Raw genomic sequence first — 23,941 nt, 5'->3', positions numbered from 1 at the left:
ACAGTATATCATAACCTCAATTTGCTTTATGGTCTCAAATATTTCCAGTGCTCTAATACCATGGCAAAAGGAGACTCAGGGCTCAGAGGTGGCTGACCTGAAGGGGTCTCCCAGGTAGGAGCGGAAAGAGAAATCATGGCCGCTGCGCAGGTCTGTGCCCCCTGGACACTGTGAATGTCACAAGTCAGAGGAAGCAGATGCTTCAGTTACCCACCTGAGACAAGGACGCTAATCCTGATGAATTTCCCATTAATGCTACTATAACCCCAACTCCGGTTCCTCCCCTAGAGTTTGAGAGAGCTTGCTCTCTGCCTCTGCTTTCTTCCCTTTCCATTCCATTTTCCATGAGCTGCCTTAACCATCCGAAGATCCAAATCACCCCCTGCTCTAAAATCATCAGTGACTCCCCACTGTCTCTAGAGTAAAGTGGAAACTCAGTGATCCAGCTATCAGCCTGATTTAGTTTTCCTTTCTAGACTTTTCAAACATAGAGATGGAGTTGGGGGTCAGGAAAAGCCAAGTCAGACACTTTACTAGCTGTGTGACCCCAGACTCACTTAACCTCTCCCTCCCTCAGCTTCCTCATCTGCAAGATGGGACCAAGAAAAATATCCCTCTGAGAAGGCTGTAGTTAGAATCAAATGAGATCACATGCAAAGCGTTTCACAAACCTTAAGGGGCTCCCTAAGAGCTACATTATCATTATTATGATTCCCTTTCATGGATTTTATGCGTTATCTAATTTGGAAAATTCATTCTTTTTTGATTTCATCATTCCTCTCCACCCTCCTCTCTTCCAACTCTCGGGTCATCCCTACCATGCTTAGAAAGTCCTCCCTTCTCCATCTTTGTCTGATGAAATCTCTCTCTTCCTTATAGGTGAACTCAGGAGCCCATTTTCCACAAAGTCTTGCTAGGGAATGCATTTCTATTCTCTAGATCCCTCCTTTGGCCTATTACATTTTGCTTCAAATTACACTGATTTCCCTGTACACTGCATCTCCCATAAGAAAGCAAGTTCTACGAATAGAGGGGCTTTTTCATGGCTGTAATTGTACTCCAAAAGCTCAGTACAATATCCAGGTTACAGGAGGAAGTCAGTAAGTCAGCAAAGCATTTATTAATCCCTCTTACGTGCCAGTTATTTAATAAATGCTTAATGAATGGAATTATGAACCAACTGTTACATAACAAAAATAGATCAACATACAAGATACTGCAAAAAAAATGTCATGATTGGCTAAGATGGACTAAATCATAATGGGAGAGAGGAATAACAAGGCTGGCATGAATGCTGTTCTGAAACCCCCATAATTCCAAGGCATTTAATAATGCTTAATGAATGGGATTATGAACCTAACAAAAATAGATAATATAATAATAGATAACATAAAAGATATTAGTCAAAAAGCTGCATGAATAAACAAGACAGACCGGTCGTGTGATGGTAGAAAGGGATATAATGGAAGTACAGGGTGATTAGAGCTCTGGAACCCCCTTGATCCCAAGGTCTTCACCATCCTGGGTAGAGCCTTTATGTAGAATTATAGGCAGGAGAGCATGGTGAAAAAAGCAGCCCTCCAAATCCAAGGATCTGGGTAGAAATGCTGGCTTTGCTGCTTGCTAGCTATGGGACCTTGGACAGATCAGTTCTAACCTGAGGAGGCCACTGTTTCCTCACATGTAAAAGGAGAGGGGGGCACTGGATGGTCCCAAGGTCACTCCCGATTCTCTGGATGACCATAAGAAATGGCCAAGAATCACATAGGATGAAGAGACACAGACAGTTTACAGCCTACAGGGTTTACCAGGTGTACTCCACAGGGGCACATTCATACACCATCATTTGCTCATATTCAAGATTATTTGCAATAAAATATGTTCTAATATATAAAGAACATTATCCGCGCCTCATTTACTTGCTCTATAATTCCTTCTGGTCTGATTATCCAGCTACGCAATCTGTTACTGGTATGGGGGCTTTGCCCCCAGGGACCTTGCTCCTAAACACCAGTTTGGATTCTTGCCAGATAATAAAATTATATGACTTAAACCAATAGGGGATCACCAGGTGGGCGCCATGGGGTGCTTAAACTAACAATCACAGCGTCACTAATAACTAGACAAATGCAAATTAAAGCAATTCTGGAATTCCTCCTTATACCCATCATGGTGGCAAAAATGGCAAAAAGGAAAAATGACAACCACGAATTCAATTCCACAAACAGAATTCCTTGAGGGAAGGGTCTGGTTCATTTTTGGTTTTATATCCCCAGCAGTAGCCTAGTATCCAATAGGCTCTTAATAAATGTTTGTTGGTTGACTTATTAAACACCTACTTTGTTCAAAAAAAATTGTCCTCTTTATCTGATGAAATACCTCTCTTCCTTCTAGGTCAACTCAGGGGGCCCGTCTTGCACAAAGTCTTACATTAGGGACACTGATAGGCAAATAATAATTTCAAGAGTTAGTGAGTTTTAAGAATAAGGATGGTGAGGGTAAGAGGACAGAAAAGGCCTCACGTGGGACGTGGTACCTGAACTATGGCTTTGAACATAGAAATATGAAAAATTGGAAGTCAGGGAAAAGTTCATTCCAGACATGGGGAGGATGGAAATGTCAATAAGAAAATAGTTATTTGTTTAATGCCCTTGGTCTTCATGGAGCCAATCACCATGTGGCTGAGGTTTTTAGGAAGACATTATTTATAAAGGTTACATGTAATCAGAAGAAAGGAAGGAAATACTGAAAGACAGATGGGGGGGGGGGAGTCAAAGGAAAGGCTATTAAACAAATATATCTTCAACTTTCATGGAAGAGATATGGTTCTCTCTCCTGCCACAAACAGATACTGTGACCAGTGTCAGTTACTAGCATGATTATAGAACAGACTTTTCCAATCTTTGCACCCACTTCTTTGCTTGTGAGCCAGGGTACTAATGGAACCAGGAAGGCTTGAGTTCCCCCCAACACTTCCCCCAATCACCAAGGGCTGTTGTGAGGCGGAAAATATTGTCCCAGCAGACCTGGGGGGAGTTTGACTTTACCTCTGGTCAATAGATCTGGGACCTAGAGAGGGTCATTTGGGAAAGGAGAATGTAGGAAACCATTCTGAGACTTTAGCAAAGAGGCTCTTGAGACTGGAGGGAACTTCCTTGCATATTACTTCTTCTTTTTATTTAATTATAGCTTCTTATTGACAAAACATATGCATGGGTAATTTTTCAGCATAGACCCTTGCAAAGCCTTCTATTCCAACTTTTCCCCTCCTTTCCCTCACTCCCTCCCCTAGATGGCAGGTAGTCCCATACATGTTAAACATATTATAGTATATGTTAAATGTAGTAGCATATTGGTTCTTAATCTCCTTGCCTAAGACTTTTGCCCTGCTATATACCTTCATGGTTGCTGTTGCTGTTGCTGTTGCTTTTACTGCTGCTGTTGTTTTTAACCAGCTTGGGCTCCTTTTTAGGGGTTATTGAATGCTTTTATTAATGGAACTGTTGTTCTGAACCCACCGGCTCTGAGTGAGCTCTTGCACCAGACCGGAACCTGGACAGCTCCCCTCCCAACAATCTGTGATTTAGCTGTGCTCGCCGTTCTTCAGGGGCTACAAATCACCCTGTGCAATGGCTCTACCCCAAGCCTAGAATCTACCTCTTGGAATCCCTGATTTTCTTCAAAACTCAGCTCCAATTCTAGCTTGAAATGAAACATTTCACAAGAAAGTGAGTGTCTCTCCCTTGGCTTCATGCTGTATGATTCTGGCTATACTTATACATGCAAATGAGATCTTTTTCATTAGAACATAAGCTCCTTGAGGATGAGGTCTGGTTTATTTTTGCCTTTTTATCCCTGGCTTCTAAAACGGTGCCTTGTATACAGCAGGTATTTCAAAAATGCATACTGGTTGACAGTATCCTTTTCATTGATATGTCAGTTCTCCTGGATCTTTCTTGTTACAGTATTTTCTTAACTTTTAAAAGATTAAGTGATAGTTTTCATTTCTTACATTACAGACCTTCCCAGTGTCCCTTTCTCCACAGAACTTTGCCTCATCAGAAAGAAGAACCCAGGGCAGCTAATTGGTATAGTGGACAGAGCACCAGCCCTGAATTCAGGAGGACCTGAGGTTCAAATTTGGCCTCAGACACTTAACACATCCTGGCTGTGTGATGCTGCGCAAGTTACTTAACCCCAATTGTCTCAGCAAAGAAAGAAAAATCGTTCAACAGAGCCATAACTAGAATGGGACAATGGATGCTTTGACCCAGGGTGCTATAATTTAGAGAGTGAATGCTACCTGTATTCTTATACAGAATGTGTGGTATTCTTACATCCTGCACAACAGCACCTATATTCTGTTAGTAGATAAAATAACCGAGCCTATTACCTAGTTAGCAAAAATGAGTTTTAAAAAATAGCTGCCTCTGGGGCCACAGCCCAAGAGAATCCTGCTTCCTCTCTCCATCATCTCCCCGGGGGCGTGTGGGCTCAACAATGCAGCTTCACAGTGTCTTGGGATCTGAATCTGCCTTCCATCATTACCTTAAGACGGTTTCCCAAGACCAAACTCTGTGTTCCACGTGCAAGGTCTCTCCAGGAGGTGGGTGAGGGAAACAGCATTAGATTTACAATTAAAGATCACGTGTTTGAATCCTAAGTCAGCTACTAATCACCCGGATCTCTGGTCAGCTACCTGAGAAGGCCGGACCAAATGGGCTCTGAGTCCTGACTGGTTCCAAGCCCATGATTCTCTGAGGTCTGCCTCTCTCCCCCTCAGTAGAATTTGCCTTAAACGACTTAATGGAGGATACCTTTCATCTGCATGGCAGGACTCTCTGAGGGAGGCTCATCAGGGACTCCCTAATCCCACTCACGTCTCAGCCTTTAGCAAAGCTGGGAGACGACAGGACCTCATGTGCCCCATTATGCATCGCGGTCCCCACCTCCCCCACATCTGCTCTCCAGAACCAAGACTGGCCAATCCATTTAAGCTGAGTTCTCCCCTGATCCTTTTCATCACATCAACAATGAATTTCCAATAAGTACCATGGGCACTCCTGGCTCCTCAGAGAGGAAAGATGCAAATTGTCCCTAATGTGGTCCAGCCATAAGGAGTTTAATCCCTCAATAGTCACTCTGTGGGCCACTGAAAGGAGGCTAACATGAACCCATTGGGGGGGGGGGGTTGAAATGCTGGTCATATGTAACTAGGAAACAGCTCGTAGAATGTCTAGACAAGGAGGGAGAAGCTAGGTCAGAAAAAAAGGTCTTTGTGTTCAGGTTCAGGCAGTGTTTGCAGAACTGGATGAATGCTCCCTCCATCACTGGGGGCTATTAATGGCTGCTCTCCTACAGAATGGCCTGCGTCTCTCTCAGGGAAACTTCTAGAAACTTTCCTCATTAGTCATCATCTCCTCTGTTAAGGGCACGATTTCGTTCAGGGCAGTGTGGAAATGTCCATTCCAAAGAGAGTTTACAATTATTAATTAGCTCTCGGAATCCTGCGGTGAAATGCTTTTTCTTGCAAAAGTAAATGCAACAATTATCCGGGCTGATTCTCCACTCCTTTCCCACCCCCAGAAACCATCCAAAAAATCACTGATTCATTTGCCAGAGTGACTGGCACTCTGCAGGACTGTCGGAGCAATGACCCTCAACCCAACGAGAGCCGATTTCCTATTGGATTTTTCCTGTTGAAATGTAAATGAGTAAATTAAATTTGGGCTGGGGAAATTCTTTAAATAAAAAGGGGAACTGAGAATTGAGTAAATTAAATTTGGGCCAGTGAAATTCTTCAAATAAAAAGAAGAACTGAGAAATATAGCCCAATGGGGAGACAGTCCCATTAGAAGAGTCCAGAATTTAAAGCCAGATGACCCAGGTATGAATCCCAGTTCTGTCACTCACATTGTTAGACCTTAGTCAAGCCTTTGTGATTCCATCCTTTCTGAGACCCCATGGGGGATTTTCTTGGTGGAGACACTGAAGGGGGTTGCTCTTTCCTTCTCCAGTTCATTTTTATGGATGAGGAAACTGAGGTAAATAGGATCACAAACAGCTAGTCAGGGTCTGAGGCTGCATTTGAATTCAGCACTTCCTGAGTCCAGCTCCTCGGTCTATCTACACAAGGGATTCATGTGTAAAAGAGTGAGAGCGTCCCTGAACCCCTACACGTTCTGCTGGTTCGTCAGGCTGAGCAGAAAAGAGAAGTAGGCAGGGAGAGTAACCTAGCCTGTCACTAGGGTCCCCCCCCACACCCCGTCAGAGGTGTCCCAGTGGAACACAGTCTACCAGAAATGATTCCCTTGGGAGCACCGGCCCAAGAACAATAGACACCTGGTACCCCATTACCAATTTCCTCTGGCTACAAATAGCCACTGCCTGTAACACACACCTTGAGCTGTTCATATGAAGACTAGTAGAGTCAGAATTCTCAAATACAATGAGTTTCCCCCAGTGGCTAGCTGATCTGTCATAAGGGTCTGTCCCTTTGTTACCTGAAATTGTTGGGGAACGTCAAAATGTGGGGGAATGCCAGGGAAGAAGCTTGGAAGAGTTCTTCAACTACAAAATTAATCCTACTGAGTCCCCCAGAGGGGAGGATTTGATGGTTGACATGGCTACATGTTCTCTCTGAGCCCCCTGGGACCAAGGCAATGAGTGACACATTGCAGAATCACAGCACTTCAGAGTGGGACAGGATCTCGGCAGCCACAGGTGCCTCACAAACACAGTTCCTCCCATAACAGACCAGATGAAGGGTCAGCCAGCCTCTGGCGACGGACGCCCGCTCCCTCCCTGGATGGTACATCTTCCCATTTCCAAATTCAGTACTCCCCTCTGGGAGAGCTCTCATCAGCAAGGTCTTCCTGGCATCTAGATTGAATCCATCCCCATCAATTTTCCACAACCTCAGCCCTACATGACTGCCCTGTCAATATTTCTCACTGCCATCCCAGCATCCTTTCCGCCATATTGATTTATTTCTGACAGAGCAGCAATTTCATCTGCTTACGGATGACCCAGTGTGAAAACTCCCTCAACAGGTGCAAAGTGACCACTCCTCCATGACTTAAGGGGTCAATAGACTGTTTACTGTTGTTGTATGTATTTTATATGTATATTTCAATATAACTGGTATCCATTGTAATCTTACATATTTTATTTTAAGCACCTGAAAGATTCTAGAAGGTGTCTGTAGTGCCAAAGGGGTCCATGACACACAAAAGTTTAATAAGAACCACTCTCTTAGAGAACCATCTCATTCCCTCCAAGGTCAAGGTTACTCAACCCAAGCAGGCAGCTAACCCAATGTGAGCCCAAATTTGTCTGGCTCAGTTGAATCTCCCCCACCACAAGCTGTTTCTTTGTAACATCCAATGCTTTGCTTATTAGAATGAACCTGCAAGAATATCTTAGGCAATGATAATTTATTTATTCTTTCATCAAATTCTACTACAGTGAACAAGCATTTATTAACCACCTGCTGTGTTCCAGGCACCATACTGGGCACACAAATAAAGGGGAAGAGAAAACCTTGCTTTGAGAAGATTGAAGCAGTAATGAGGAGACAAAAATCTTGGGTGTGTAGTGAGCCTGGCTTCTTAAGGCCATATAAGGGGAATGCACACACCCTAGCAGATTCCACCGAACTGCAAGGATGTGCAGGGATGTGCATTTTCTCATTTGATAATCTTGTGAGATGGATGCTGTCATTATCCCCATTTTGCAGATGAGGAACTGAGGCACACAGTGCTCAGAGTCACACAGCATGGAAACGTTTGACATTTTCTCATTTGATAATCTTGTGAGATGGATGCTGTCATTATCCCCATTTTGCAGATGAGGAACTGAGGCACAGTTCAGGGATGTGCCAGCAAACGACCAAGAACTGGTCTGTTAAATGATGGAGTAGAGCATCAGGCTGGGCTCGAAGTGACAGATTCTTCTGGCTGGGACAGCTCTCTGAGACCATCTGCACAGAGGGCTTGCAAACTCCACTGGCTAGTGCCAACCCTAAAAAACTTCACTCCAGGATATATTGTTATATTTCACAGAATTGTAGAAAATCAGACTCAGGAAGTCAACCTGCACCAGACCAGGATTCCCTTCTGCAGCTTACCTGTCAAGGGGCCACTCAACCTATGTCTGAAGACCTCCAGTGACGGGGAAGCTCTCCACAGCCTCCCTTTTGTCTTTGGGTCAATTCCAATAATTTTGAAGAGTTTTCTTACATTGACCTGAAATCTGCTTTCCTATAACTTCCCACTGCCCTTAACTCCCCAGCATATTCCATACCCTTCCAGACTTTAATTTAAATTTAATTGAATTTATTTATATTATTTATTAAATTTAATTAAATTTAAAAGACTCCATAATAAAATGACATAACTTACTGATATTTCACTAGGAAAAATACTATAGAGAAAACTAGTTTTTCTTCGAGCGTAATTTGCCATTTTTAGCTTAGCGGGAATGCCAATGATTCTTTCAAATGAGTCAAGCAAAACAAGTCTGTTTCTGGTTTAAATAAAAACTCAAGGATTGGAAATATAGCATTCGGAGAAGAAAGAACCATAGAGAGTGCTGGACTTCCACCTCGTACCCATGTGACAATGGGTAATTTATTGCTCCATATCTCAAGTTCTTCTCTAAGATAAAAGGGTGCCAAATTACACCCAAAGAAAAACTGATTTTCTCTATTGTATTCTTCCTATTGAAATATCAGTGAGTAAATTATGTCATTTTATTATGGAGTCTATGGTTTTAATTTCAGAATATTACTTTAAAAAAAAGGAAAAAGGGACAAACTGTTCATATGTTCTTGAGAGATTGAGTGATGATCTGTATTCAAGGTAGAAATTATCTAACGATCCATAAGCAAGCTGGCACTTCCATGTTGCCAATGTTTATCTAGAAAGCTCCTAAGTACATCTGTGCTGGTTCCAGTATTCTGAAACATATCCCAGTCTTCAGCCATTATGTTAGATTAGTCAAGCACCTAAATACATAAAATAAGAAAAGTGCAAAAGATGAAGAGCAAAGCTGCCATTTGATTTCAGAACTAGAAAGAGGCTGTCAAGCTAGCATTGTAATGTTCATTTCTTTAATTGTTTCATTAATTCCTTTTCTGGACACCAGTGTGATTACTGGCCAAGGCAGCTGACCAGTTACTTAGACCTGTTTGTACCAGATAACAGTGCAGGGGACGTAGTGATAGAGTATTGGACTTGGAAATGGGAAGATCTGAGTTCAGAGACGGCCTCAAACGTTTCTATGCTGTGTGACTCTGAGCACTGTGTGCCTCAGTTCCTCATCTGCAAAATGGGGATAATGACAGCATCCATCTCACAAGATTATCAAATGAGAAAATTCATTTAATTATTTTGCAAAAAAATTAAAGTACTATATGAATATTTAAATAACTTATTAGTTACTAGATAGAATTCTATCTCATCTTAATGCTAAGTAGTTCCTGGGAAAGTTTTCCAAAGAGCTAAAGGCATCTTTTGATGCTCTGAATGCTATGACCCATCTCTTTGGTATTGCTCTCCCTGCCATCGTGAAAGTCTTTTGACAAGCCCATCAATTGCTACATCAGGATCTCCCACATTATGTGCTTCCTCCACTCTAGTTCAGACGCATGGAACGAATGAAGACATTCCCATCACTGAGCAGGGATGCTCCCCAACGCTAACCTGCCCCGGGCCACTGCCCAGAAATCCTGCTTTTCATCCCTTGACTGTCCCCATTACACATTATCCTGAACTGGGGGCGCCACATTTTGGTCAAGATGTTGACAGACTGGAGGACGCACAGAGAAAGCAATTGAGATGGTGAAGGGCCGTATCAAGGCACTAGACTAGATGGACTTTGAGGTCCTTCGGCTCTAGCTCCAAGATCTTTAAACCCACATTTAGTGCTGGCTTCTCAGAATGGGGATGTTCCACCTGGAAAGAGCATCCGGGTGAACATGACAACTTTGATCAACTATCCCAGGGGCTACTGCTTGGAAAACAGTTCCTGCTTGGCCCCAAAGGGCAAACCCAGGACCGATGGGAGAAAGATGCAGGAGAAAGATATATTTAAATGTAAAATTTACCTTAAAATCTTAAAAATTGTCCCAAAGTGGACTCCTGCTCCTGCAGACCTTCAAGTAAGGGCCCCCTCTTAGGTCTGACCTCCTTCATTAAGTCCCAGCTGGACTTACATCAACTCAACTTTCATGACTCCAGTATCACCTCCTTTGAGACCTCACTTCCTCTACATTCACTCAGACCCCAGCCCTCACAACCAAGGAATTCAAATCTTCCTTCATCAAAAAGTTCAAGTCCATCAGGCCCAAGCTCTCCCATCTATCCCTCTTTTCATCTCAGTGTCTTTCCCGATGTCCCTCTCTCATTATTATCCTTCCTGCCCATCCAAATGCCATCTTCCAGAAGCACAAAGAACATCCAGGCAGAATTGTGTTCCCTGTTCTGCTTTCTCTTGAGTCTTAGCCCCATTTTAAATTTTCCTGTGGCAACTTGTAAACCATTCAACTCAAATTAGGCATGAAAAATTCAGGCTCACCCGAAAAAGAATCAATCACTCTCCTCACCAAGGTTGCCTCAAAAACCTACTGGCTTTGGGTTTGGGTTATTTATGGTATTTATTGTTTTTGGTTATTTATGTTTTTTTTTTTTTTTACTTTTAGCTTGCCTTAAAGGAATAGATGGGCTATTGTGACTCCCTTTAGTTTCTCAGGAAAAGATCTTTTCCAAAGATACTATAAGCTCTATTTATTTTTTAAAAATGAAATTTCAAAATGTCCCTTCTTCCCTCTCCAAAGGCTATGACAGAGCTGAATATTTTAGATTCCCTAGCTTCCTAAAAGGCTCAGCTCAGGGCCATCTCCTTCAGGAGACCTCCTATGGTTTCTCTGGTTGTGAGTTCCCCTGGCTCCTCCTCTGCACTACCAAAATGACGTTGCATTTACTTTGTATTCATTTGTGTACTTTTATGTACATCTGTTGTTTTCTACCCATAAAATGTAAGCCCCTTGAGGGCAGGCATTGGTACAGTACCTGGAACATAGTGCATGGTTAACAAAGCCTTTCTTGAATTAAATGAGGAAAAATTAAACTCTGTTCAAAAATCCTAAAATATAATTTAATTCAGACATTTTAAAGCTCCTACGAGGTGTCAGCTATTATGCTATTGGTACTGACACAAGAGACAAAAAAGCAAACCAGTTCGGCCTTCAAGGACCTTAAATTCTTCAGGAAGGAACATGCAACATACTTGCAGATAGTAACAGTGCTAAAGAATATCATTTCCAGGGGGAAGTAGATGAAAGGATCAGTAAGCTCCCGGAACTGTGTTCAAAAGGAGGCACAAAGATTTTAGGCAGGGAGTTGAGACAAGGAGGCATTCCAAACATTACCCAAATTATCCAAAATTTAAGATAAAGAAATAGCATTTTTTTATAAAGATCTGATCCCCTGGTTTCTGGCTACCTGTCATCTCTGTCTGTCTGTCTCTGTGCCTTTGGATCTCTTTCTTTCTCTCTCCTTCCCTCCCTTCCTCCTCTCTGTTTCTGCCCCTGTCATCTTTCTGTTCCTGTCTGTCTCTGTCTCTCTCTATGTTGTTGGGTCTTTCTCCCTTTCTTCTCTCTCTGTCTCTCTCTCTCTCCCAACTTCCTTCCTCTGTCTCTTTCTCTCTCCCCCTTCCTTCTAATCTCTGTCTTTCTCTTCTCTGTCTCTCTTTTTCTCTCCTCTTTGTCTCTCTCCTCGGTCTATTTGTCTATCTCTCTCTTTTTGTTCCCACCTCTCTCTCCCCTCTGTCTCTCTCTTCTTTCTCTCAATTTATTAGTGTGGAGAGGTGTGGAGCTTACTGAGGAAGCTCCCTCTCCACAAGACTCCTCTCTAACTAGGGGAGAACTTCCTAGTAGACCAAGAACTTAACCTTTAGCTAGGATGGGTCAGAGAGAAGGCTCAAACACACCTTGTTGTCTCTCTCAGTTTCCCTCTGCTAAGTAAACACTTTACATAAGTTTAGGGGTAAAATATAAGCCCCTTGAGGGGAGGCTCAGCCTCTGTATCACCTTTAGGCACTCTGTCCCCCAAACTCTCAAGCATTGGGGAGGCAAATAGAAAATCAAGGCAATGTCTCTAGCCTGGTGTCTGGAGCACAGGAGGCATCGAAGAAATGCCTGTTTAATTTAATTGACCTTCCTAGCCTTTGTGCTCTCTCCCTGTATCTATTTAAATTGTGTGGATGCTCCAGTTTAAGGTAAGCTCCTGGAAGGCAGTAACTGTTTCTCTTTTGTCTTTGGCTCCTCATTGCCTAGCAGAGAATCTGGCATCTACTGTAATCGATAACAGGTTTAATAAATGTTGAATTGAACTATTTAATAGAATACTTTAATCCCTCTTCCATGAGGAAAACAACTACCAAGTGATCCAATGATACTTGACCATAACTACTCTATATTCAAAGATCCCTGTGTGCTAATCACAGAGCTAACCATGTCACTCCCCAGCTCAAGAACTTTTGTGGCTCCTGATGGCTACAATACCAACTTCTCTCTCTTTTTTTAATTATTATAGCTTTTTATTTACAAGATATGCATGGGTAATTTTTCAGCATTGACAATTGCAAAGCCTTCTGTTCCATCTTTTCCCCTCTTTCCTTCCCACCCCTTCCCCCAGATGACAGGTTGACCAATACATAATAAATATGTTAAAGTACAGGAACATAAGGTTCTTGAGGGCCAGGACTGCTTCCTATTAATCTTGTTTCAATTTCTGGTACTCGTTAGGTATTTGAAAAATATTTGTTGAATGATTATATACTGCCCAACCTAAAGGCTACCTCTTATTTGATCAAAGAGGCCAAACTTGATGTATTTTTTTAAAAAAGCAGATGAACAAATAAGCATCTGATCCCACACCAATCAATATTTATTAAGCATTTACTATGTGCCAGGCAAACAAAAACATCCCTGTCATCCAAGTGCTTATATTCTAAAGGGGGAGTCAAAATAGATGAAACAAAATAGACAAGGGAGGGAGAGGGGAAGAAATCTTAGAAGGGATGGTATTCAAATTAAGATCAAAGTTATTCTTCATCAGGCCAGCAAACTCATGGACTTTTTTTATTCACTCAAAGAAGTTGAACAGCTGGGTCAATCAAACCCCAGAGCACCCTTCCACAAAAAGCTCCCACTTCTCACAGGGAGGCTCACTGTGGAGCAGAATCAACACTGGCCTCCAAGTCTAAGACCTGAGTTCCAGTTCTGACTCTGTTCCATAGATACTCTGGTACTTTGGGCAAACCATTTCCATTCCTTGGAGCTCAGTTTCATTATCTGGAAAATGATTAAATGAGCTCTACAATGATTAGACCTTCCGTTCTAAATTCCTCCACAGTGGAGGATTAGTGCTTTGAAAAGGGGGGGTTGGAAGGGGGGAATCATTAGAGTAGCTAAGTCCTAATAACAATAATGATCCTTTATCTTTCTCTAAGCCCGTGTTACATGCTATTTCATTTGCTCCTCACATCAGCCCTGTGAGGTAGATGATATTATTAGCCCCCTTTTCCAGATGAAGAAACAGAGGCTGAGAGAGGTAGGGACTTTTATTATCCTATCTTACAAGTGAAAAGAACTGAGTGAGAATGGTTTAGGGACTTTCTAGGAGAGGCAGGATTTGAATTTCCACATTCAACCTTCTATCCTCTGGGCTACATACACTTTTAACTTTTCTGTGTCAGAAATTGCTTCTAGTAATGAGCCCCGGATTTTAGGAGGGGAATAGGTTTGAGGTAGGCTGTTAAAAGTGTATGTAGCCCAGAGGATAGAGGCCCAGAGAATCTGAATCCGGCCAGAATTTCACTGAGTAGCTGTTGATCTTTCCATCAGAAGCTTAATACCCTATGGGAAATATATTGATGGTGAACTGGGCTTTTCCCTTAAAAAACAAACCAAAACAAAACAAAACAAAAACCCCAAGTGATTTAGCATGCTGCCATTTTGAATTGTTGAGACAGATTTCTTCCCAAAATGCTGCATCATCTGGGCAGGAGAAGGCACAGGCAGACACCATGTTCACAGCAGCAAATGTAAGGCACAAAGATCTCCCTTAGTCACTTGTGAGGCTCGGGTTTAAAGCAGAAAATCTAAGACACTGCAGGATGCTGCTCAAGCCCCCAAGTCGGCTGTGCCAGGGAGCGAAAAGAGCAGTAAAGGCACGTTGGTGCGACTGGGGCCCTCCCCGGCCCCAAAGCTACTGCTCCCACATTTTCTAAACCATGAAACATAAAACTTTTTCTTCCGAAGGACTGCGAACATGGCCCCTCCGAGGGAGCAGGGGCGGCTCCCAGACTGCCTCGGGAAGCTCAGATGCAAAGAAGGGGCAGTGAAGGAGCCTCCATACATGCAACAGGGCCCAGGGCCGGCCCTTCGAGGCGCCCCCAACCAGCGTTGCCCCCCAAGGTGAATCGAAGGGGAAGGAACCGTCGCAGCCATGCCCACGGCTAGGGGGCCGGCGTGGGGGCGGCTGGGGCCTGGGGCGAGTATGGCCCCGGGCTCATTAAAGCCACTCCAGGGGGGGGGGATCCGCTAATGGGGCGCAGAGGTGCGGCAGGCCGGCGGCCGCCCGGGCAGGAGGTCTGGAAGGCGACACTAGGCAGCCATGTTAGAATCCTCCAGACAGGTACAGGAACTCTCGGGAAGGGGGAAGGGGGCGGCTGGCCCGCCTGTTTCTGCAAGGCCGAACACGGGGGTGCACGAGAGGAGCCCCTCTCCCCGCAGCCCCCCGGTTAGGCCAAGGGGCGGGCGAGGAGGGCAGGGGGGACGCGGGAGGACCACCGGGGCAGGATGGACGGCACGCACACACAGCCTCGGCCCCCGCACCCGCAGGGATGCAACTTGGGAAACTGTACCTTGAAAAGAAAGGAGGGGGAGGAGGGGGAAAGGAGGGGCAGCGGGGTGGGAGGAGGGCCCGGGACCCTCCTTGGCGGCTGGTCTCTCTCTCTCTCCCTGGGGTCTAACGGGAAGCCTCCCCAGGCATCAGGACCCGAAGCGGAGTGGGAGAGGCGGGGGTGGGGGAGGAGAACCCGGGGAGAGGGCCCGCCCGGGCTCCCGGCGCCGTGAGCCCCTCGCGGCCGGTGCCCCGCAGGGAGCAGCCCCCGAGAGATGCTGTGCCCGGAGGCCGGCCGCGGCCGGGCCCCCAGCTCACCTGGCGGGTGCTCGCGCTCTCTGGGGCTCGCTCTGGCTCCGGGCTCCGCGGCGGCGGCGGCGGCTGTGGCAGCCGGGGCTGCAGTGACTGTAGCAGATGCTGTCCGAGCTGCTGCGGGCGCCTCCCCTCCCCCTCGCTGGTCTCCCCCGCCCCACCCGCAGGTAACAGCCGGCTCTGGCCCTCGTGACCAGAGGAGCCCCCCCTCCAGTCCCCAGACAGCCGGGCCCCTCCCCGCCGAGGCGGAGGCTGCAGGAGCGGGGACGGCGCGGTGGCCCCGGCGTCCGTCCGCTGCCAGCTAGCGAGCGGCGGCAGCAGTGCGGCGGGGTGCCAGGAGGGGAAGGGGCGGGGGCGAGGAGGGAGGAGCGCCAGGCGGGAACGAGCTGCGGCAGCCGGGGCGGGTCCGGGGACAAAGCGGCCCCCTCGGAGCTTCGCTGCCGGCCCTCAAAGAGGCGTCCTGCGGCTGCCCCGCTGGCGTGGGCAGTGCCGCCCTCCGGGGCCTCGCCCGCCGGCCCGGCCCTGCCCTTCGAGAAGGCTCCGAAGCGCCAGCCCCTCGGGGCGCCTCTCCCGGACCCTGTTGCTTGGAGGGGCTGCGGCCGGAGCCCGGGCCAGACTTTGGCTCTCGCGGGCCAGGGACATCAGGGAGAGTGCCAAAGGGAACGGGTTTGGCCCCGGAGGACTGAATGCCCAGCCTGGCCCTGCTCCCGTGACCCCCTTGTGACCTTGGGCAAAACTCACCGGACCTCGGTTTCCTCAGGGGGTACTATAGGAAGAAGAAGGCTTGGGTTCCAATCCCGCCTCTGGCGCAGAAGGACCCACTCTGTTTTAGGAAGGGGCCAACTATGAATGTTTTCTTTCTTTTCCTTTTTTTCCCCAGAAACTGTGAAGTGGGCAGAGAGAGACCAGTGAGAAATGTGCAAAGAAAGAAAGAACATTGAAGCTTTTTAATGGAGTGGGGTGGAGGGGGGACGACAAGCGAGGCGTCTTTAAAAGTTTCCCCCCTTTCTGATCTGATTTTTCTTGCGCAGGTGATAAATGTGGACAGAAGTATAGAAGAACTGCCCATGTTTAACATATATTGGATTGCTTGCTGTCTAGGGGAGGGAGAAAAATTTTCAACACAAGGGTGAATGTTGAAAACTCCCTCTGCATATATCTTAATGATAAAAAGCTATTTTTTTTTTAAAGAAAGCTTTAAGCTTAACTTATGATACACGGAAAAGAAGACAAGCTATATAAAATAGATAGTATCCATCCACACCAAAAGATCTCACATTTAAGGAGCTTATATATGAACTTGGCCCCGGGGATAGAAAACCTATTTTTAAGTAACTTTCTATGATCTCTGTAGCCTTCAGAGATCATGACAGGGACGCATCTGTGCCCAATCATACAAGAAATTACAAAATAGAATCATAGATTTTGGGGTAGACGTGACCTCAAACGTCATCTGGTGCACCCTCCCTCCCCCATTTTACAGATTAAGATTCTAAGCCCAAAGCATTGAAATGGCAAGTCTGAGGGAACACAGGAATTTGGTTGCAAGGGTAGAATTTGAACCCAGCTCCTCAACTCCCATTCCAGCACTCTTTCCAGGTTGGGAAACTCAGAAGAACTCAGCCTGAGAGCCGGGCTTTGAAGAAAGTTAAGGAGAGAAGGAGCATTTGAGGCAGCCCATCCTCTTGGAAACACTAGAAAGGAGAATATGGGAGTGTACGTATGGAACTGAGTGGGAGTAATATGAAATAAGACATAAGGGTCAGGTAAGGGAACTTGATGCTTCCTTCCCCAGTTCCTTGGAAGCCATTAGAGATTCTTGAGTGAGGGAAGGGTCCCATCTGTGTTTGAGGAATATCCATTTGGCAGCTTTGTGGAGAACGTATTGTAACTACACAAGGACTCTGAGGGATGTCTCGGCCCCTTCTAACCCTAAATCCATGATACCCCCAAAGATTCCTAAGTTGAAAGGACTCATTAAATTTGTCCTTGAGCTTTCTGCCCCAGCTAGAAGGAATCTGACCATGGACATGTTCCAGGTGTTCTAGGCCCCTTGGAGTCAGAGCCATACAGAATGAAAGAACAGATGAGTCACTCCCTGAATCTCATCATTCTTTCCCTTGGACTGTGAAGGTTCCACAACACATCTCTCTTGTTCTTGGCTTTTTGGTTGTTGTTGTTGTTGGGTTTTTGTTTTTTGTTGTTTTGTTTTCTGTTTTTTAGTGCCCAACCTAAACCACTTAGGACAATATTCCCTAGAGAAAATTATGAATCTTGAAAACTCCATTGCCATCTATCACTTGTCAGCTAAAATGAATATTTTGTTAAGCATCCACAGCAGTCTGGGCACTGTGCCTTCCTTATCTATTTACAGCAAAGAGGTTCCCAAATTATATTCCTAAAACTTCAAATGTTAGAGCTAAGAGGAACCCGGGAGGACTTCTCACCCAGCCCTTTTTTTTGACAGCTGAGAAAACTGAGTCATGCAGTGATTCATCCAAGGTCACAGGTTCTTCTGGTTCTTAAGATACGCAGGGATGCTAAATTGGGAGCAGTGAAGTTAGTGACAGGAAAGCACAGGAAAGTGCTGAAATGGAAACATCCGACCAGACTCACAGCCCACAGCCACTAGAGGGCCCCCCCTCACCTGCACACCTTCTTCCCTCAGCCTCATGGAAGGGCACAAGGTGTTCAGAAAGACACGCCCCCCTCAGGTACTCCCTCCCCTTCCTTTTCTGCAGGGTTGGAGCCGCTTGAGGCTCCCAGAGATAGATGGGATGGGAGTCCAGAACTGTATTCCTTCTGAAGAGACGGGGACATCACAGCTTCCCCTGTTCCATGAACGGGTTGGTTCTGTCCCCACTTCAGGGCAACAGGAGCCCTCTAAAGTCAACAATGGCTTCCTGCCATCATTATACCCCAGCACCTAGCACAGACGCATAGTAGGGACTCAATAAAGCTTGTTGGTTGATCAAATGCCAGTCACTGTGGTGGCACTGGAGGTAAAAAGATGAACACAGCAGAGGACCTGGCTTCAAATGCCAATTCTACCACTGACTCCTTGCCTAGAAAGCCAACCTCTCTGGGCCTGTTTCCTCCACTACAAAAGGACAAAGGAAGAAAACAAGCATTTATTAAGTGCCTACTGTGTGCCTGGAACCCAGCTAAGAACTTTACAAATAGTGGATTATCACTCTTGATCCTCACAACAGCCCTGGGAGGGAGGCCCTCTTTGGATCCTATAAAACTAGGAGAGTGGACCATATTACCCCTGAGGTCTTTTCCATTTCTAAATCTACCATCCTACAACAGTCCTAGCCAAGGGGAGGGGATGACCATAAGGAAAGACTTCAGTTCAAATGTTTGAGGGGAGGAAAAGAAACTATATCATGTCTCTTCCCCCCTCCCCGCCCCATCCAGTCAAGGCAACTTAGGTGCCACTTAATCAGAGGGTGTTGATAGCACTTTGAGTCCTTTGCCTCAAAAAAAAAAAAAAAAAAAACAAGAGAAATTAGCTCCTCTTTAGCAAGAATTAATTAAAGCAGGAAGTTACCAGAGGGTGGTCTAGGGAAAGCTCTTCCCCCACCCCCAACCCCTATCTGGCTTCTGTCCACCTGTCTACACCATCCTGCAAGGGTGGGCCACACCATGTGGCTCAAAGGGGAGGAACGGAAGGAGCTTGTTGTCCTTAGTCCAAGAAAGAAACACCTTGTGATTATTGTTTCTTGTGGCAGCCCGGGAAGTACAAAGGGTAACCTGCTTTTTCAAGTGTTCTTAGTATCAGAGGCTGTAGGGATGGCCTTTAGAAGTCACCCCAGCCAACCCTCTCCTTTAATAGAAGGGAAAACTGAAGCTCAGAGAGGTTCGGGGAGTTGTGCTAGAACTTGAATCCGGATTCTCCGAGTGCAAATTTATTGATTCCCCCCCCACCCCATCTCATATCCCAGCAAAAGGCACCAGATTTCCTCCTCCCACCAAGTTCCATAAACCCATATTTCCCTGCACTTTCTCCTCATCTGTTACTTTTTTTTAAAAAAAGGGTAAGAAATTTTAAAAAATCTTTAAAATGGAAATCTTTCTTCCCTTCTTTGGCATTTATGCACTGTCATGAAGAGATATTTAGTAGAATCCTCTCTACATTCAGGGAAAGTCATTCTGGGAATATCTCTGGCCTAATTTAGAATCAGTGATGTAAGAAATGTGATTTACTCAGGAAACTTAAATGTCTGACTGCTAAATGGCAAAGTTAATGAGAGGCGCTTCCCCAGTTCTCCAATTTCCATGAGTTTTGTAATTTCCAAAACTTAGACAGATATTAAATTTAGACCAAAAGTGGGAAATTTAGCTAGCTAGTGGATCAAAGGAAAGCAAAGGGAAGCGGGACATGATGAGTTCCGAAGGCTCATTAGCCTCTGCCAGTGAGAGAGAGCCCGAGGAAGGGTCCAACACTCACCAAACTTTTCCAGGGAATAACGGGATCATCGCTACATGTGCTTGTTGGTTGTTGTTAAGTCATGACCGGTTCTTCCTGACCCCATGGATGATATTATTCCAATAATGTCCATGGGGTTTTTTTGGCAAAGATACTGGAACGGTTAGCTGTTTCCTTCTTCAGCCCATTTTACAGATGAGGAAACTGAGGCAAACAGGGTAAAGTCAGAATCTCTCAGCTAGGATTATCGGAGGCTGGATTTAAATCTTCCTGATTCTAGACCCGACACTTTATCCACTGAGCCATCTAACTGCCCTTAAGTATTGGAGGCCTACTGATCAATGAATAAGCATATATTAAGCACTCTGGTAGCAGATAACACAAAAAGATACCTACAAGATAAGCTGCCTTAGAGGGAATGGTGCTACAGGAGAGAGGGGATAGAACCAGGAAAGTCTCCTGAAAAAAGTGGCCCTTTCAGTTGGATTTAAAGGGGACCAGGAATTCTAAGGGTCAGTGATTAGGAGAGCGTTTCAGGTATGGGTGACAGGGGGAAGTCATTAGTCTTTTTGCCTTTGAACTTGAAGAAATATAAGCATCAAGAAAGCCTTATTTAAAAACCAAACAACTTTATCATCAATATTCAAAAGTCTTGTAACCCAAAATTGCACCAAGACTTCTGGGATAACCTATATTTCTTATCTAAATTCAATCCAACTCAATGAGCATTTATTAAACTCCTATTTTATTCAAGGCGCCATGCTAGTGCTGAACATAAAATGACAAAAATAACCTCCAGGACTTTGTAGTCTCCTGGGTATAGGGGAGTGGGGAGGAAGTGTTCATTACATAAGCATGCAAAATAAATACAAAGGAGTTGTGGGGGAAAAGGGAAGGGCTGTTATCTGAAGGACTGAGAAATGTCACTTAAGAGGGAGGACACCTAAGACTGTGCTAAGAACACAAAACCTGCTGCAACAAGTTTTAATCAAGTTTTAAGCTGGTTTGTTTATTCCAGTCTAGAACCCCCACCTCAACCAAACCAGTGACCACATTTAACAGCTGATGTAACATTCCACACTGGGAGTCCTTTGCTAGATCCCTTTTGCCAGGAAAGGGTTTGTCATCTCTCCTCCTGGACCAAACTCCATCACTGTCACCAAGTCTTCCTGGTTTTCAGGCAGGAGTGTTTGCCATTTACATTACTGCAGTCATTTGGAATGCATATGGTTCTCTGGAACTTTCTCCACTCTGCCTATTCCTATTTTCCCAAGTTTCTCTGAATTCCCCACAAAGAATCATAGGTTAGTGTTGGGAAGGACCTTACCCTGATTTTACAGGTGAAGAAACTGAGATCCAGAGAAATGAAATGACTTGTTCCAGAGGTACATAACTAGGAAATAACTTGTAAAAAAGAATTTTTTAAAAAAAAATTTAAATGAAAAGAAAGCAAAATATCTTGAATTTAGATCTTCCTGATTCCAAGTTCAGAGCGCTTTCCACTTTCCAGTATTATGATTCAATATGATCCCACTGCATCCAGAGCCATCTCCAGTCATCCTGATCTATATCTAGCCACTCAAGCCAGATGGTTCTGGAGGGGAAGGTGAGGCAGGTGACCTTACACAACCCTCCCTTCAATCCAACTCCCCTCACAGCATCACCTTCCTGATATCTTGGTCTTTTTTGAGAAGGAAGAACAAATAACAACTGTTCTACAAGGTCTCCCAAGAATCTTAATGCAATTTTAAACTACTAAAGCTGTGGCCTGTACTAAGATTTGTATTTAATAGTGCATGGTGATTTGTTCATCAATGAACACCCACTATCTTCCTCTTTTGTTTTGATTTTTACCCACCACAAAATGCTGTTGTACACACTGGGATGTTCTTGTATTTGACTTCCAAAGGGTACTTGCCTAGAAATAGAACCACTGGGTCAAAGGATACCAACATTTTAGTGAATTTTCTCTCATAATTTCAAATTGTCTTCCAGAAAAACCAGTCAGAATCAACAGACATTTATTAAACACTTAACTATGTGCCCACCATGATCTCAAAGGGCCTATATGTGATTTTAGAAATGGATTTTAAAACCTCAGAAATAGAAATGCTAGTGGCTCAGAGATTCTGTGACTACCTGAAAATACGAGGAGAAAAACAAGCTGCTACTGGGTGAGTCTCCAGGGAGGAAGCTGAAACCAGAGTGCTGGGAATGCTGTATTTACATATCAGGGAAGTAGGGAGGTAGAAGATCACATCTTTGGTATCTTCCAGGACTTTAATTCTCCTGGGTGACCCTTAAATAAAAACCTTAAATAGAAAGGAGCCCAATAAAAGCAGCCAAAAGGCTCTTGGAGGACAAGAGTGAGTGAAGAGAGGAGAAGATGGCGAAGAGAATTCATCTTCTAGATTCATTAGTCATCTGGAATAATCTCCTGACATTCGAGGAGAGGTTAGTTTTCTGAACTTGGTTGCCACAGCAACAGGTCTTCAGAACATATATAAATCCCATTTACAAATCACTGAGCTTTCAACTGCTGGCTAAGTAAGCAAAGGAACAATGGGAGTTATTGTCTATTTCTGTTATTTTTCAGGTTCACACTCCATAAGTCAGTCTTGATGGTAGAAAGAGAAGTATAAATCTTTTGGACATACATTTCAATGATAATCTAAAATTACATTTTGAGTTAAAAGCTAGTATGGCATATTCTTAGGATTTTTGTCATTTAAAGGCTAAATAACCTAGGGCACTCTTATCAACTCAATTCTTGGGGAAATTATCTGTGGGTGGCTCAGATTTCATTTTAAATGATTTAAAAAGGAAAAGATCTTCATACATTTCAAAAACAAAACACAAGAATGACCTAGGCTAAACTTTCAGAATGAATGTTATTTTTTCTGCATGGTAAGCAGTTGTCAGACAAAGAGTTGGCGGTTGGAAGTCTCTGCAATTCTTTCATGGCCTTGAGTGGCAGCTGTCATTCAGAGATTTCACCTCAAGGCCACTCTTTCACAATGAATCAACTTGGAAGAGAGCCCGGACCACAAGAAAACAGAATAAAGACTTGTTCTCAATGAAAGAAACACTAAAAGAAATTTAAAAGGCCCACAAAGAGTCCTCCTGATTTCCACCTCCTTCTCCTAAGTACCTGTCTCCTCAGGACCTGATATTAGTGTCTCACTACATCTGTTTTGGAAAGAGAAAATTCTCTTTAGTCATAGAACAGTTGAAGAGAGTTGGGAGGCCCATTTATCAGCGTATTTGCTGGAGTTTGAACATGATAAGATGTGGAAAGTTCAACATTTTATGTAGGGCATTTATGAAGTGGAGAGCTGCCAGGATGGGGAGGGGCTTTAAACCATACTCCATAAGGATTATTTGAAGAAACTAGGAAGGTTTAGGTTAGGAAAAAAAAAAAGACTGGGGATTTAGGATAGCATCTGCAAGTACTGGAAGAATTATGGGATATCATGGAGAAGAGGGATTGATTAGCTTCTTGGTCCCAAAGGCCAAGAAACAGAAGACGTGGAAAACTCCCAGGGGAGAGAGAAAGGCAGAATCTCACACACACTATTTGGTATCTTCCCAGATTTCGATCCCCTTGAGTGACTCAAATAAAAATACATGAGAAAGGAGCCCAATGAAAGCAGCCCAAAGGCTTAAGGAGGATGGGAGTGAAGGAAAAGGCAAGGTAGGGAACATGGGAAAGAGAAATGTCTTCTAGAGTCATCTGGACTGATCTCCTGACCTGCAAGGATGCACACAAAACCTCACACTCTGGGCTCATTGTCACCTCCTCCCTCTTGAAATCACATTGAATTACTTTTGAAATGTTTATGAGTTTGTTGAATTCAAGTTTCAAGAAAGCAAATTTAGGCTAAGGAAAAACTTCCTAACAACTAAAACCACTTCAAAAAGGAATGAATGGCTTGGAAAATAGTGGTTTCCTTTCATTGGAGGTCTTTAAGGAAAGACTGCATGATGAGTATGGACAATACATTGTAGTTGGAATTCTTGCGCCTGGAAAGATTTGATGCCTTTTTTGGCCATCCCTTCCTATGAGAACTAGACTTAAAGGCAAGAAACACTGAGTTCCAATCTTGTCTCTAGCCTTTTTATTGGTTATATGATCTTGGACAAGTTACTTAATCTCTGAACCCCATTATCCTCATCATAAAATGGGGATAAAACCACCTATAATACTACCCCCATAAGTTTGATGTGAGAAAATATAAGCAAAATATTGGGCTAATCTTAAAGTAATTATTATAGTAATGATACTACC

General features: G+C 44.4%; 1 protein-coding gene across 1 annotated transcript in view; it reads right to left on the bottom strand.

The window, feature by feature from the left end:
• SCRN1 (secernin 1) overlaps window positions 1-15,541 on the bottom strand; it is a 59,120-nt gene extending 43,579 nt beyond the window's left edge. The window contains exon 1 of the mRNA XM_031940502.1: window positions 15,228-15,541. The gene's annotated coding sequence lies outside the window, so the exon portion shown is untranslated. The remainder of the gene's footprint in view (window positions 1-15,227) is intronic.
• Between the last annotated feature and the right edge of the window lie 8,400 nt (window positions 15,542-23,941).

This window comes from Sarcophilus harrisii, chromosome 5 (genome assembly GCF_902635505.1).
Source record: "Sarcophilus harrisii chromosome 5, mSarHar1.11, whole genome shotgun sequence".
Classification (NCBI taxonomy): Eukaryota; Metazoa; Chordata; class Mammalia; order Dasyuromorphia; family Dasyuridae; genus Sarcophilus; species Sarcophilus harrisii.
Note: the sequence above shows the minus strand (reverse complement) of the source record. Positions and strands in the feature narration are given on the sequence as shown.